Source organism: Geospiza fortis, unplaced genomic scaffold (assembly GCF_000277835.1).
Source record: "Geospiza fortis unplaced genomic scaffold, GeoFor_1.0 scaffold279, whole genome shotgun sequence".
Classification (NCBI taxonomy): domain Eukaryota; kingdom Metazoa; phylum Chordata; class Aves; order Passeriformes; family Thraupidae; genus Geospiza; species Geospiza fortis.
The window spans coordinates 3,782,860-3,798,730 of NW_005054352.1; the positions used below are offsets into that span (position 1 = coordinate 3,782,860).

The 15,871-nt window shown below is 35.8% G+C and overlaps 1 long non-coding RNA gene across 1 annotated transcript in view; it reads left to right on the forward strand.

Moving 5' to 3' along the window:
• LOC115948150 overlaps positions 1-14,340 on the forward strand; it is a 37,343-nt gene extending 23,003 nt beyond the window's left edge. The window contains exon 4 of the long non-coding RNA XR_004082004.1: positions 11,784-14,340. This is a non-coding gene — a long non-coding RNA (uncharacterized LOC115948150). The remainder of the gene's footprint in view (positions 1-11,783) is intronic.
• Positions 14,341-15,871: the final 1,531 nt, after the last annotated feature.

The following is a 15,871-nucleotide window of genomic DNA, read 5'->3' on the forward strand; positions in this document are numbered from 1 at the left end:
AAAGAAGAACATAAATCCTCCAAAGCTAATTATGTAAAAGGTGGAGATTAGCATATTTCATAATTATGTTCAACTATTTCCATTCCATTTATTTTTCCTGTGTTTTGTTTTAATGAATAAATTAATTTTACCATGAGCAATGAAAGGCAGAATCAAAGAATTTCCTTGTTTGGGACTTGAGTTTGTGTGAAAGAAACTGATTGCTTTCTGATGGTCCGGGATAGAGAGAAAAATTCTTGATCAGTCAGGGCTACTGGGTTTGGAGTGGTACCACTAGAATGCAATAGACAGCTCTTATAATTTCACTGTTTACACAGTCTTCTTTAACAAGTGCTCATAGATGTAAGCTACTCAAAACTCAATTGAATCCTTCACAATCCCCTACTTTTATGCCTTTTTTTTTAACAAGGGTTTTTTTCTCCTTATTAATTTTAAAAATAATACAGCATTTACATGGAAAGCACAGTAATTTTTATTGAATAAAAAAGCTGTTTCTAGTGGATTTTTTGTTGGAAAGACAACTTTCCAGAATTATTCCTCTAGACTCTCTCAATACAGTGGAATGCTGTACTTTGAAAGAAAACATCCAGCCAGTATTCCAATAAAATCTTGAACACAGGGGCTTTATTAATTTCTTATCATATATATTACAAAGCCTGTTGCTATTCTTTTTCCTTAAATTTTTTCCTTCATAATTTTTTAGCAAGCCCAATTCCATGACTCATTGCATTTAATAACTACGTTTCCATTACATATATTTCCAACCATTGCTTTTCTGTCTTCTCTCCATATTCTTCTTAACAACTTTTATTATACTAAAAGGACTAAAGCAAGAATTTAGAGTTAAATCTTTTTCCCTATCCCTTAGGATGTGAAGCTGAATTAAATAAACCCTACTAAAAGTAATAAACCACTCCTAGCTGTGCCATAGTGATATCAGTTGTCAGAATGTCAATGGGAATGTGAGGACTGAATTTGCTGTCGCTGCTATTGAAGGAAAAAGAATCTAAAAAACTGGAAAACCATCAACATCAGAAATCCTGTGTCTCAGACCTGAGAGGACCTGGTACAGAAAAATCAGTCTTCCTAAGAGAAATACATATTTGCAGTAGCTTAATGGAAATTATTCCTGTCAGGATCAGTATTTGAGTACATGTTCACAAAGCGGGTGCAGCATTTCTGGTGCAAAAGTACCAGACCCTGCAAGAAAGATGATAACCTCCCCCCAGACAGGACTCCAAAACAAAGAGAGGGAATCGCCTCTTCCAAGCTCTCTGGGATACTGCAAGTGAGCACTGTAACATGGCAGAATTTATGAGTGTGACTAATACAAGGTGACAGCTCAGTTCAGATCTCTCTGCCCGTCTTTAGTGAGACCATTTTAATGAAATGTTTGTTTACTCTTCAAAAGCTGAACTCAGCTTGAAGAGAGTGCCTGTTTTGTATTTATCTGAGTCTGATCTGGAAGAGCTAGATATTTAAGTGACTAACAAACCATAGCATTGGTGAGTTGGCCTCTTATGGGAACAGCTCAGAAAATAACTGCCACCTCTTCACTACAGGCAGCAGATTCCTGCCTTCAGGAGAGCTATAGCTATAGGAGTTCCCAGGGGAATGAACACAGGAAAGGATGAAAAAAGATACTTCAACAAGGATTATTTGTGAACAGTGGTGGATGGGCTATTTTCAGGAATTATTTTAACAAATTTACACAGATTTGTCACCATTCCCTAAATAATATAACTATTGCAAAATGCTCTTAACAAGAAGTGGTAGAGTACAGTTAAAAGAAAAAAAAAAGAGTAAGAGTTTTAAGAGAGCAAGAATAATAATGGTGATAGGTAGCTGCATACAACAGCAAATACATTTTTTATTGCATTTAACCAAAAAAAGGAAAAAAAGGAAAAAAAGGTTCCAAATAGGACAAGCACATTTCAATACTTGGATACTAGAAATCTACGTGAATTTTCTTTCTTTTTATTTTTTCCCCTTGGATTTTGTTCCAAGACAAACTAGGGACAAAATGTAAGTGAAGTGAAGATGTGCTGTGCTCTGCTTATAAACCCACAGGATCATAAATCAAGGGTCCCAACTAAGACTAAGAGTTAAAAGGAGGGAAAGAAGAAAATCACAGGCTTTAAAAGCAATATTTTTCCTAAAAGACTGAAAAGATGTTAGTCAGCATGGCATCTGAATTTTTTTTGGGCTTTTGCATGGCAGAAGAGAAAGACACACAAAGATTAACTATAGAAAATAGCACTGCATGGGGTACAACTGAATGCCCCACAGCTTTCCACTACATTCACAGCATCACAAACCTTTGCAGGCAAGACCATCATTCTCTGATGCAGCCACAGCAACTTTCCAATAACTCTGGCTGAGATCTGCAACCCTGCACCAGACTTTCCTCCTCCCTCAGCTGCACCATCATGTGTCTGTTCCCTCTGGGGCACAGAAAACCAGTCAGCATGAGCTTGTCCCATGAACCCCAGCTATCCACAGCAATGTGGAGGTAGTTGGCTAAGTGTCACCTCCCTGCCACCACACGCAGGTTTGTCATTTCTCCCTTGCAACACAGTATTCCAGCAGAGGCTAGGCTTCTGAATTTTTCCCCCTTAAAATGCTGCCACTCAATGAACATAAATACTAAAGAATATAGTCTTTTGCTAAATTGTCAGCATTCCAAAAGCCATAACTAACAAGGACAGATCAAGTTCTGCTACTTTCATTAAGAAATAGGCAAATATTTCAATATGAACTAGAATCCAGACATAGTAAGAAAAGGGTGTAAAGGCACTGTGATGTTCATTTAATCATTGATGAGTACTCCTATAACATTTATGGCAGCCAGTATCACTCACAGTAAATGCAGTAAATATGACTAATTTTATTGGATTGCTAGGATATAGCAATCTCATAAGAGTATACACAGAGTTTAAGACATGGTGTTAGAGACTTTGTATTAAGTGTTCTACATGAGAGTTACGCATTTGATTGTTAAGTCTCATTAATTTTATCACTATCCTTTTATATTACTATGAGCTACAAAATTGAAGATGCATATTTTGTAAATATTTCTAGTTAACAGTCTGCTAGCTGGCAACATGACTTTTTTAACCTCTTGTGAGGTGGGGTCCAATATTGGCATTTATTTCAGCAGTGGTAAAATGTAATCTTACATGTCCTGGCCTATGCTTTTTTTGTCATTTTTCCCTCCTCTGTGAAGAACACTTTCAAAAATTGCTTTTACACCGTCCTTTTTAATGGATTTTCTTTGCAAGTCTTCTTATGTTGAAACACACCAAATATACAAGTAGAGATTTACAGATTATGCACAGAAGATACTCTATAAAGAATATGTCTACATGCTTTTCTGCATGTATATCACAAAAGCAAACGGACAGATAATCACACTTTAGATTTCATATAGTCAGATGAAAGAGATTTTTTTTTCTTATTTCAGGTTTATTTTTCCTCTCTGCTCTGTGTTTCTGAATAAAAATTTTGTGGAAAGTGTAATATTCGTGATTAGGATATTTTTCCCTTATCCCTTGGATGCTGTTTAAAAGCTGTTTTCCCAGCAGCAGCTAGATCTTCACCATATTCTAGCTCAAAAAAATACACTTATACTTCCTTGGATGGCAACAGTATTTCTATTTCACAAAGAAAGATAATGAGACTTTTATACATAAAACCCAAATTTTACTCAGATAGTGGAATTTTTTTGTCAGGCAAAGGTAATATTAGTATTTATAGTGAAGTAAATAAGTCTTAAATTTCTATTACACTGATTTCCAACTCTGAGTGGTTTTTAAATACATTTCCATAAATACTTAAAATATTGCAATGATTTTGAGCCCCATAAGACCCAGACAGAGAACTGGAAGAAAATTCTATTTGATTTTCACCTTTGTTTGGCAGTTTCACTGAAGAGTGTACTGCATTTTGCAATTACAGCATGCAGCATTAGATGTCTTTCCAGACAAACACACAGACCTGCACTGTATGCTTAACATTATGCTGCGTATTTTATATTAAAAAGACACAATTGATAACCTATGACTGCTGAATTTCAACATTACTATGTGGGTTATGTAACTCCATCCTATAATTGAACAATAGCTTCTCACTGTTCCAGTAGCCTTTATTTTTACTTTTTCAGGTAACCATTCAAAACCAAAATATTCTGGAGTATCAATTCAGGGGAGAATGTGACATGCTATTGCAAAGAACACTAGTAATTCAGTCAGCAGATACCTACCAGTCATGGCAGAAGTAATCTTTTTTTGATCTTCAAAAATGTTTTAACTACAGCAGTTTTTTGACCTGAACATAAATATGATCCCCATCTAAGCTTTCCTTATTCAATGCAAACCAATTTGTCATAATTTTAAAATTCTCTGTGACAGAAACAAATTTTAGGTTTATTGTTCACATTTCATTCCATAACCTTCAAAGGTAACATCTTCTGCCGGACTTATGCACTATTTCCATATAGGCTGGGATTTCTAAAAAGGAACCTGGATAAACACAATGTCATTTACTTATGAAGGCATTTAGAGCCTTCATCTTCTTTCATCCAGTTAGAATAAACGTGTGATAAATATGCCACTTTTATCACTCACCATAACACCCCTCATAACACTAATCAGCAAGAGGTGCTAAAAAGCAAAATTAGTTTAACCAGCAGAACCTTTCTTCTTATCCAGTCTTAATTTCCTGTCCAAAGGTGGGTTTTGAAACACCTCTAAAAATCACTATTTTCCCCAAGGAAAAGATGAGTAAATTTAAAAATTATTATTACTTCTGGAGTACTATATCATGTCACTTATCACAGAACTGAAATAATTGCTCACACTGTAAACAGCACATCTAGAAGGGAAAAAGGTGAAATAGAGTGTGGCTAGGGCTACATCAGTCCTTGTGTACCAGATGTGAATTTAATTGTGCACCTTTAAACTCTCCAACAATATCCTTGTTTTGTTCATCCAGCCGTGGTAGCTGCATGGGTTTTGAAAAATTATGATCTTAAAGAAGATAAAGGGATTGATTCAGAACAGGTGTAAGTCAGAGATTCTCTAGATAATGAAGACCATAAATCCCCAAAACAGACCATTGTACCAGCCTGGCATTCCCAAACCTTAGAAAGTTTTGGAATAACTTCTTCATGTCAGAAAGTGATTAAATAATGCAGCCTTAACACTGAATATCTTCACATGCCATTAAAGTTTGCCCTGAAAAATTCCAAGTTGGGAGCGATAGTGTTTAACAGACTAGATGTGATAGGAAATGTTTGCTGTCACATACTTACTTTTGGGTTAATATCAGAGACTTCACAGAAATTATTCTGAGTTTAGGTCAGCATAACTGACAACTGAACATATTCTTAAATCCCTATGATGTTTAAGCATGTGGCAAATATATGCTCTAGGCAGATGATTAACAATTTCAAACTTTTGAATGCTATTTTGTGAACTGTGATGATGTAAAAGGCTGGGTACGCACAAAAGTGGTAAAGGGACCAGCTTTCTGATGTGAGTGAAAGTGGAAGATGCACCATTATCTCCAAAGTCCTAGAGCCTCTCTGCTGTTAGACAGCTGTTAGACAGCCAGATCTGGGAATTTGCTATGCTTTTAAAACTTGACCTTCTGTAAGTATCCTATGTAAAGATCAGTATCTTTAAACACTGAGCTACAGCACAGAAAAAAATATTCTGAATACACAGATATCAGAAGGAGTTTAATAGAATTTGAGCCATATGACCATTTTTGAAGATATTATTCCCCAAAACTTGAATGTGGATTCCTCTTTAAAGGAAAAACTTCCTTAAGATATTAATTTTATTGGTTATGGTAAACCTCTGGATAGACTTGTGAAGCTAATTGTCTTGCTTACATGAGTAAGGAGGAGGCTTTTAAACTCACTGGTACAAAATCTCTTCTGTCTTGGATTACTATAACTCTGCAAAATTCAGAGTGAGACACATCACCATAGACAAAAAAATTGGTAAAGCATGAGATGAAATGAACTTCTGTTATTCTGAAATCCACATGATTCTCCTTTCTGGCATAGGCTACCTTCCAAAACCAGGCTCCAGTTTTGAACAGGAGTTATGTCTGGTTTCATCTAGTTCTCATTGTAGCTTTCCATATTCCACACACACAATGACAGATTTATTGCCTGAATGAAATACAGCAAGAAGGAAATGTAGTCCATTTTGACTTAAGAAGCCAAAGCTTAATTAAAGTACTGGCACATTCAGTTCTCATACAGACCTGAGTAAGTTGTCAAATAACTCCAGTCACTTTGATAATGATTCCTTAAATATACATCCCAAAGAAAACAGCTTCTATTGGCACATTTTTCCTATTATACAGTACTCTTATAACACTGGATACTATCTGAGAAACTATCTGATATGCTCATATATGCTGATATGCAAGGAGTCTGCTTTGGAGCACTCGTATTACACAAGAATTCTGCTGTATGTTTTCAGCACGATAAATAAACAACATATATATTGAAAAGGCACCATGCTCATAACATGTCAAAAAAATAGGAAGAGAAGAGAAGAGAAGAGAAGAGAAGAGAAGAGAAGAGAAGAGAAGAGAAGAGAAGAGAAGAGAAGAGAAGAGAAGAGAAGAGAAGAAGAGAAGAGAAGAGTGCTAAATCAGTGATCCATACTTAAGTATGAGGTGATAATATGTATCTTTCATTCTAAGCAATGCCTTTTTCTCCACTTTTTATAGATAGGCTGGAAATATCACACCTAGGTCAGTTAAGAGTAAGATGTCCCTCTACTTTGTTAAACCTGAATCAAAGCTTCTAAGCAAGTATTGTGTGGGGAGTACAGGTGTCAGTGAGGAAGGCATTAAGTCTTTTCATCAGAGAAAAATGGTGTTATAAAGCTTAAGCTCCTTCAAAGGCTCTCAGGTAAAAAAAAAAAAATACGTTCTGCTAAAGGTAGAACAGAAAGAAAACCCAGACAGCCTCCCTCTCATTATTCATCACAATTGAATAATCAGAGAGATACACATATTTGACTGGCTACAGCATATTTTCTGGTTTGTTTTTGTTTTGGAAGAGTTAGTTAATCAGAGCTTTTTATTTTTCAGTTTCAAAGGACTAGACTTCCCACTGACCATGTGAATCCATGATGGAATATGATTTAAACTCACAGTTAGAGATGGTATTGATTATTTTGGCTAATGTGAGGATAGGATGTCTTATATCTATATTTCCTTGGTCTAAAATCACACAGGCCTCTTCTTAACCTAATTTCCATATATCAGTGTGTTTGGGTTTTAGGGTAAAGGAAGAAAAAGTATTAAAACAATGAACACTTACATGTAAATGTTAGATTATTTGGGTAAGGGAAGGGGTTTTTGTTAGTCATATGGTTACTAGAGAGCAGATAGTGGGTCAGATCACTACACCTTTTCTTACATTCTGCTGTTGCACTGAAATCATTCACCTTCAATATCTCAGAGATGCTCCGGCACTGATATTGCCTTCCAAAAGTATGATATTCACAGATGGTAGAGGTCTCATAAACTGAAAACACTTTCCCCCCATTTTTCTGGCTACATGCTCCTAAAAAAAACAAAACAAACCACCAAAAAAACCCCATTATGGAGAGCAAAGGCCATTCCTTGCTGCACCTTCTCCTGCTTCTGGGAACACACTAATAGCCTGCAGCTGTGCTAGCTGGAGATGGGGAAAAAGAGTAAATTTGAATGTCTTTTTCCTGTCCACTGATCTCAACAGCTGCTTGTGGAAAGGATGAGAAAAAGTTCAGGTATTTCACTACCAGTAGCTTCTCTGACAAGTTCATGCCAACTCAAATTCAAGATTGACTTTACCAGGAAAAAAATTTTATTCCAGCTTTCCTGCCGAAATCTCTGTGCTATGAAGTCAGTTTCTGTGAAAAATACTATACTACATTATATTTGAAATTTGGAAGATACTTCAAATGGTGTTGTTTTCAACACCATTTGAAGGTGGCATTCTTTTCTCTAGTATCTCCTGGGCATAGGAATGGTCTTCCCTCCATAGCTCGGGAGATTTACAGTCAGGCCTCTGGCTCTTACTTGCTCCCATCTTATTTTCCAATAAAATATTTCTAAAACTGCTGAATGAAATAATGCATTCATTCTCTTTTTACATAGTAGCTGTTGCAGTTCTCTGGTCTTTTGTTTCTAGACTGCTACTAGGACTCTTTTATCCATTTCACAGAGACCCAGCCCTCTTGCTTTGCGTAGTACGATAAGTGACAGTGCTATATTTAAAACATAATACAAATATTAAATTATGAAGATCATAATTGCAGTGTATCAGTGAGATAAAATTGTGCATCTTCTTCATGATGAAATTGAATATTTTTACCTCACAGATTTCTCATAATTAGCATATTGAAATGTAATTGCTGCACTAGTTATCTTTAAAAATGAAATTTTGCATGTGTTGTATTTAAAACCCACAAGTGAAGTGTCTCAGAGATAATCTCTGTTATTTTCATGTTTTAAATTTGAAGGTAAAGAAATTTGCTGTTTCTATACTTACTTATGCTGCAAATTCAAGTGGGAACTGCTTCAAATGGGAGTCTCATAAAATAATAAGCAGTTTCTCTATTTTAGAAAAAAAGGGTGGTTTTTAATTTCCCTTCCAGCTCTGGAAAAGGGCTATAAGAGCCTGAAATAATATTTACAGAAGTAATTCTTAAGTGTCTGTCCTTCTTATCTTAAGATAAAAACCCCACAGACACTGAACTTTCCTCCAGTTGCTACACAGCATACAACAAATGGAGGTAATCTACTTGTTTGAGATAGCTGTTAGTTAGCCCAAGCTATATTGGGTGCTCAGGAGCTGTCTATTAGTTTCAATGTATGTAGAGAATGAGACAGCTAGTCATTTAGCTAGAGTTTTAATTTAGCTAATTTAAATTTAGCTAATTTTTTTATACCAGCAGTCTGATCTGTACCTGTGTTTGGTAGAAAAGTTGATTTAAATGACCCCTGGTACTGCAAGCTCAGCATATCATGTGAGAATTTTCAGTCTTAATCGAATTTGTATAAATGAACATATGTGTTTGTGATATGATTTTATTTAACAATTTCTTATGTAATTTTAAGTTCTCACACTACAAATTATTATCTTCCCATAATTTTGGCATTATTTTACCCAGTAAAGACAATTTCTTCATTATAGAGTTCTTCTTTTGAGTCCTTTCCTCTCAAAAAGAAAGCTGCATGAATAGTGGACTTTTTGCTTTAGTGCCTAACCAACGTCTTCAATTGTTGTTGTTGCTGTTGTTGTTGTTATTTTGGCAATTAAAATATTTTTCAAGCTAAATCTGAATTATTCCTATGAGTGTAAAGGAAAAGGTATTTCATAAGTAAAGAGAAGATATTTCCACCATTATTATTTTATCTAACTCCCAACACATTAACTCTGCAGCCCTGCACAAAAAATATGTCCAGAACACAAATTTTAGTCCTTCTGTCAAGGCAAAGATTTGAGCCTGATTTGTTGTTTTTCTAACAATAAATAACTTTCTAAAACTTCTACTTTTTATGAAAAGTTTAGGTTTTGGTTGGAGTACAAGGAAGAAGAACAATTAAAAAATCTCATTGTTGAAAATTCCTCTCCTGAGGTGACAGAATCCACTGTTCCGTACCTTCTCCAATGAACACCTATTAGGTGTTGAGCAACGCATAGATGGCTACACAGCTTATGCAAGCTTTCTCCACAGGATATAAGTTTTCAACATAAATCCTTTTATAAAATAAATCAACAAGGAGTGAGAGTCCAAATCTTCCTTCACATGTGTGCCTTAATTCACAAACTGCTTAAGGACCACACAGCTGCATACTCACTAACTCTACCACTGGTGGCATGAGGGAGAGAGTCCATAGGGCAAAAAATGAGAATGCTTGTAGGTTGGGGTAAAGCTATTTAAAGAAGGAAAAAAAGAAAAATGAAAACCCCCTCCAAATATTGCAAAACCCAATCTCTCACCACGAGAATATCAATACTCAGCCAGCACCCATGCAAAAGAGACTTTGGAAGAATTTCCACACCTTTCCATTCTTTACTGCTGAACATGACATTCTAGGGCATGGGACAGTGTGTTGGCTGCCTTGGCTGTTCTAGCCAGCCTTCTCACTGAGAGGAAAATAGGTAAATAGAGATGGTCATGATGCTGTGTAGGTACTGTTTAGCAGTAGCTAAAACATCAAAAACTAAAATATCTGTGAGTATCAACACAGTTTCTGTCACATAAGCCACAACACCACATGGCATACTGTGAAGAAAATAAACTAAGGAATTACAATTTATACCTTATTCCATACCGTTTGTATTGTGCTTAGGTACTGCGTTATCTATTTTCCTAAGACACCACCATACTCTGCCCTAACTTTTGACATATTTACAGATATAATTCCCTTCATTCATTTCATGGACCACCCCCATTCAAATATCCATTCAAATGTCCATCACTGATTTAGTCCTTGACTTGTGTTCCTCAAATTTTGATGGTCATTCAAGACAGGAGAGATGCTGTGTTAGGTCCTTGCTGCATTTGCGAATTCCTTATTAGGTTCTACCTCCATTTGTTGCACGGCTCTTGCTTTGATACCTCTGACATAGAACTATGACATCACACAGCAATGGCAACATACAACTGAGACCACAGATGATGGTCTCAGATGATTTTCACCCAAAGTAAAACCTCCTCAGGGTTCACAGTAGATTTCCCCATTGTTTTGTGTTATCCACCAAGGTCCTTGAGAAAAAAGTGTCTTCTGAATGGGTTTGCCTTTTCCTAATCCATGCTTTCTCAGAGTCACTAATGTGCACTATAGCAACTCTATGTCCTTCTACAATGTGTAGGGATTTTGTTTGGGCAGAACCAGGTTGTTTAGAAAACCCTCTAGTGTTAATCATCCAAGTGATGTCTGCTGGATTTGTATCCCAAATGATTGAAGGTCCCAGCACCCATCACTCTAAGTATAGTTTTTAACTGTTCAATTAAAATTTAGTGTGTGATATGTCAAGGTGTTTGTGAGCACAATAGCCTGATTTGATTTATACCGGAGTACTTTCTTGCCTTGAGGCTTACTTTCCAAGGTTCAGGACGGTGTTTCTGGCAATGGAGTTGGTCACGTCTCATGTTTTTGGCCATTGGGTAATAGTTTCCACTGTTGTAAGCGAGTGGCAATAATCGTGGCATGTTCCTGGTATGGGAGGCCTCCCCATATTATTATCTCAGCCACCATCCTCTGTGCCAGCAAGCCAAGCTTTGCCTATTTAGGTCTTTTGAATATGGCATGTTTTGCAGTCCCAGGATAACCTGTGCAACAATCTCAATTGGTCATATTCACCCTACGAACGCAATGCTGCATTCCCTCCTTGGTGTCCTGATGCACAATGGATCCATTGAATGAAGTGTTGATGTCCTATCCGCCAGTGTTTTGATCACCAGTCTTTAACATAGCACTATACAGAGTGCTTAATTATGAAGAAAATTTACTCCATCCCAGCCAAACCCAGTGCAAAAATAGATTAGGATGAACTGACCTAGCTATTCATCTGAAGATGAATAGCTATTCATCTGAAGCAAAAACCACCAAAAGATAAACTATAAAACCTTTTCTATGGAGACTACCAATTTAGGGAAAATGTTCAAAATGTAGGCTAAGCTAACTTTTCCTTGAAAAGACAGTGGTAACCCTAGGTTTTCTAGTCTTGATCTTCCTTACATTATTTTCCTTTATTGCAGATATTAACTGTGGAAATGGCAAGGCACCAAAACAGGTTGCACCAAGGTGTTCTGGATGCCCCATCCCTGGAAGTGTTCAAGGCCAGCTTGGACAGGCTTTGGGCAACCTTGTGAAGTGAAAGGTGTCCCAGCCTGTGACAGTGGGTTGTTGGCATCACCAGATGATCTTTAAGGCCCCTTCCAACACAAACTATTCTATAAGCTGTGAAGGGCTGTGATTGGCTGGTTTTTGCTTGTTTTTATTTGAAGCACCTGTTGGTTACTTTTCAAAGATGCCTAAATCAAATAAAATCAAATTAAGACAGTAGAATATTTAATATAATTTTAAATTTTGTTCAGCTTTGCATCTGCCAATGTATCTGCCAGATGAAAATGCAGCTTTTTAGAATAGCAAACTGTATTCAAACAAAAGATTAAGCCTTAGACTTTTGGTAGATATTACTCAGAGAAGAATGTGAAAGGAAAAATGTAACTATGTTATGCTTATTCTGTAACTTAAGACTGAGCATTTAACTTCAATTTGATTGCAAGAGCAATATCTAGCATTAATCACTGATATGAGGTCTTAAGTTAAATAAGTATAGAAACAGAATCCTTATAAGGTGGGAAGAGAAATGATTACTTCCCGATAATAGAAAAGAAAGACTTTTTTTTTCTAAAAAGATGGCTTTCATGTTTTTATCTCCTTTTTTTCCTGGCTATAATAAAAAGCCAGAATTCAGAGATCCATAATGTCTTTTATAATTGGTCATGAATGATTTTTTTTCTGTAATGAACAAAATGTGTATTTTCTTCTTAACTACTACTCATTCCACATTGCCTCAGAGAATATACGTTTTTCTCTACAAAAAGTGAGCAGTTTGTATAGTTTGAGAGAACCAATGAAATGGTCTTTTCAATTTCCTTTGATAACTTCACAAATGTTAACTTTATCAGCATTTATACCTTACAGGAGGAAATTTCCTAGAAAAATATCGAAAACATCCAAAGAGACATTTTAATATTTCTTTTTGTATGGCCTAAACTGTTGACATTCTCTGCTGACATTCAGTGATGATTCTGTCATGAATCACTTGATAATTTCATTTCTTTTTAGAAGTAGGCAGCTTTGGAACAGTGCCCTTCTCCTCTTTCATATAGCATCTAACCCAGTTTGGATGCTAGAGAAATAGATTTAAACAGAAAATATTAATAATAATGTGTGACATGGGCAGATCAGAGCTGTAGACAGAGGCACACAAACATGCAATGAGACATTTCATTTTGCTCTTGTGAATTCCCAGTATATTCTTACTGGACAAATGAAAAACACAAGAGAAACAAAGGAAACAATAGTAATCTAACATAAGAAGAGGTATGAAAACTCCTTACTGTGACTTGTATCTGGATTGCAAGCCTGATATTATTATTATCAACTGACAGCAAGGCCAATCTTCAAAATGGCTTTAAAGTTGAGTTTTACACCAATAAAGAATCTAAACCTAAATTGTTATGGCTCTGTGGGACAGCATGGGTTCAAACCTGTCTCATATGCTATAAATGCATGTCTCCTTTTCCTCCTGTAACTTCAAATTGTTATCATTAACTATTATTAATAATAGGAACTGTGAAGTGAGCTTCTTTTGAAAATCCAAGACTCTAAAAGTCCTAAAATTTGCAGTCACACAGCATATTATCCTAAATCGATGTGGGATTTTTACCTACCTCATCCTGAAGTCCTGGCTCCAACATTTTTTAGTTTATTAGATTGACTGATTATAAATAGGCAAGATTTCCTCGTGGAATCTTATTCTTTGAACCATATGTTTCAACATAATTAGCTATTAGCTAGTGGATTAAGAAATATATAATTAAATGTGAAAAGTCGAATGTGAGTGAATAGTAGTCCTAAAGGCAAGACACAGAATTATCTCCTAGTAATAGTAACACATTATTTTTAATAACTTTTGCAAATGAAAAAACATGTGCACTGTCTATTCTATTGTGCACTCTTTATTAAGAAATTAATACTATCATAGTAGAGATTAAGCTCTAATGGAAGTTCTAACTGCTTGCAGGCTAGGAGGCCTTAAAAATGAAAGTTATCCTCTTCCAGTCACTGATATTGTTTCAACAGAAAACATGCTTTGCACTTAAGTCAGTGCAATGAATAACTCTGGTGGCATTTTATTCATTATTTTGTCTTTGGGTCTTGTATGATTAAACCTACTGAAAATACTAACTGCATTCTGATTTGTCTATGTATCACATATATCACATTTCTAGTTCTGTTTCATATTATATGTATAACATTTTTACTTCTCTGGTTATAACATTTTTTCACTGTTTATAAGACTTCTCTTTTCAGTGTTGGAGTGACTAGCTTTGAAAAATAACCAATTTGTCCCATGTAGACCAAATATTCAAAACAAGAATCCGCTATTTTTTGCATGTGTTTCTGTGTGTTTCTATGTGTGTTTCTATGTGTGTTTCTATGTGTGTGTACACCTGGGTGTAAACACACCATTATTATTTACACATATATTATTAATAAATTGTTTCTTATTCCTGTTTCAGACTTCTGGTGTTTTCTTCTCTCATAACTGATTCTGTCAAAGAGGACAACACAGAAAAATTCATTCACTGGTTGAGAAGATTGAAATTAATTTGCCACTTCTTTACACAGTCAAAATAAATAGAATCCTTACCATAAACATATCATTCCTTAAACTTTCCTGACATAATATATCTTCTTGGCAGTCTTGTGTTCTGAGACTGAGCAGTTCAGTAAGACTGAGAACCTGAGATATTACTTCTAGGATTTTACTCTCTTTCAGAGAATTTCTGGAGTCTCTCTGTGAATATTAGGAGGTAGCTATTCTAGGAACATACCTCTCTGAGATCCATAGAACTTTGCTTTCCCTTACAATAAAAATGACATAATTAATACTCTATACACCAAGTGTAGAGAATCAGGGGGTTGTCAAAGCCCCCAAGTTACTGACACCTCTGCATGTAAAATTCCAGCAATTAGAAGTTCAATGGAGTTCACTGTGCTTAGATAGCAGTATAAAATTTTGCAGCTAAATCACCTTCCTTGTAGAGCGGGGGACCATACTCAACTCTTTCACCAAACATCTTAACTAAGATATATCTTCATATCACAGAGGAAATGTGCCATGGTTTAGGAATGGTCCTCCGCAGTTCAGTGCCTCCAAACCATGTTCCTCCTGTTTTCCTGTCCCTCTTCTCCCTTACAAGAAAGGGCAATGAGATAAGAAAACAAAGATTAACAGCAGCAATACTAATAACAGAGGGTACAAGAAAGAAAAAAATTCACATGGCACCTGTTGACATACCAGACAACTTCCTCTGCCACGTTTACTTGACCAGACTGGAATCCTTTCTCCCCAGAAGAGGGTCTCTTCTCTGTACCCCCATTAATGACATGAGGTGATACACAATAACCTCTGGATTCTAACCATGGCCTGGATACTGCAAGAATTAACCTGGTCCTGGCTAAAACCAGGACAAAATCCGTCAGGGAATAGACTATACAATGGATGTGAAAGAACAGGTGTAGTTGGCATATGAACAATCACAAAACGAAAGTAATTGTTATTTGCATCATTTAATGAAAAAGACATAGTAAAAGAAAAACAAAAACAACCAGAAAAGGACAAATAACAGAGGAAGAACAACATGCTAAGAAAATTCTTTTGAATTTTTGAATTTTTTTGCCACATTGAAAAAATATATTTCCATCTGAAGCTATATATAAACTGTGGTTTACGAATATTGTGGCAGAATCACCAAAATTTGAAATCAGCATACTCAAGAGGGTTCAAAAGAGGTGGTTTATACCAGCCATCAACATGGTCGGTTGTTTATGATCTTTCTTCCCTAACCCTGTTTCAAATAACTAACTGTAAGTTTGAAGTGAAATACAGTTCCCTAGCTCTCATTGATGCCCACTTAATTCCTCTAGCACTGTTGGTATATATTACATGTCAAAACTAAAGATGGCAAACATTAATTTTTTAAAAAGTATTTAATTTCATATAATCTAAATTTATTTTGTCTACTTTGATCTTAGCTCTCTGTGTGCT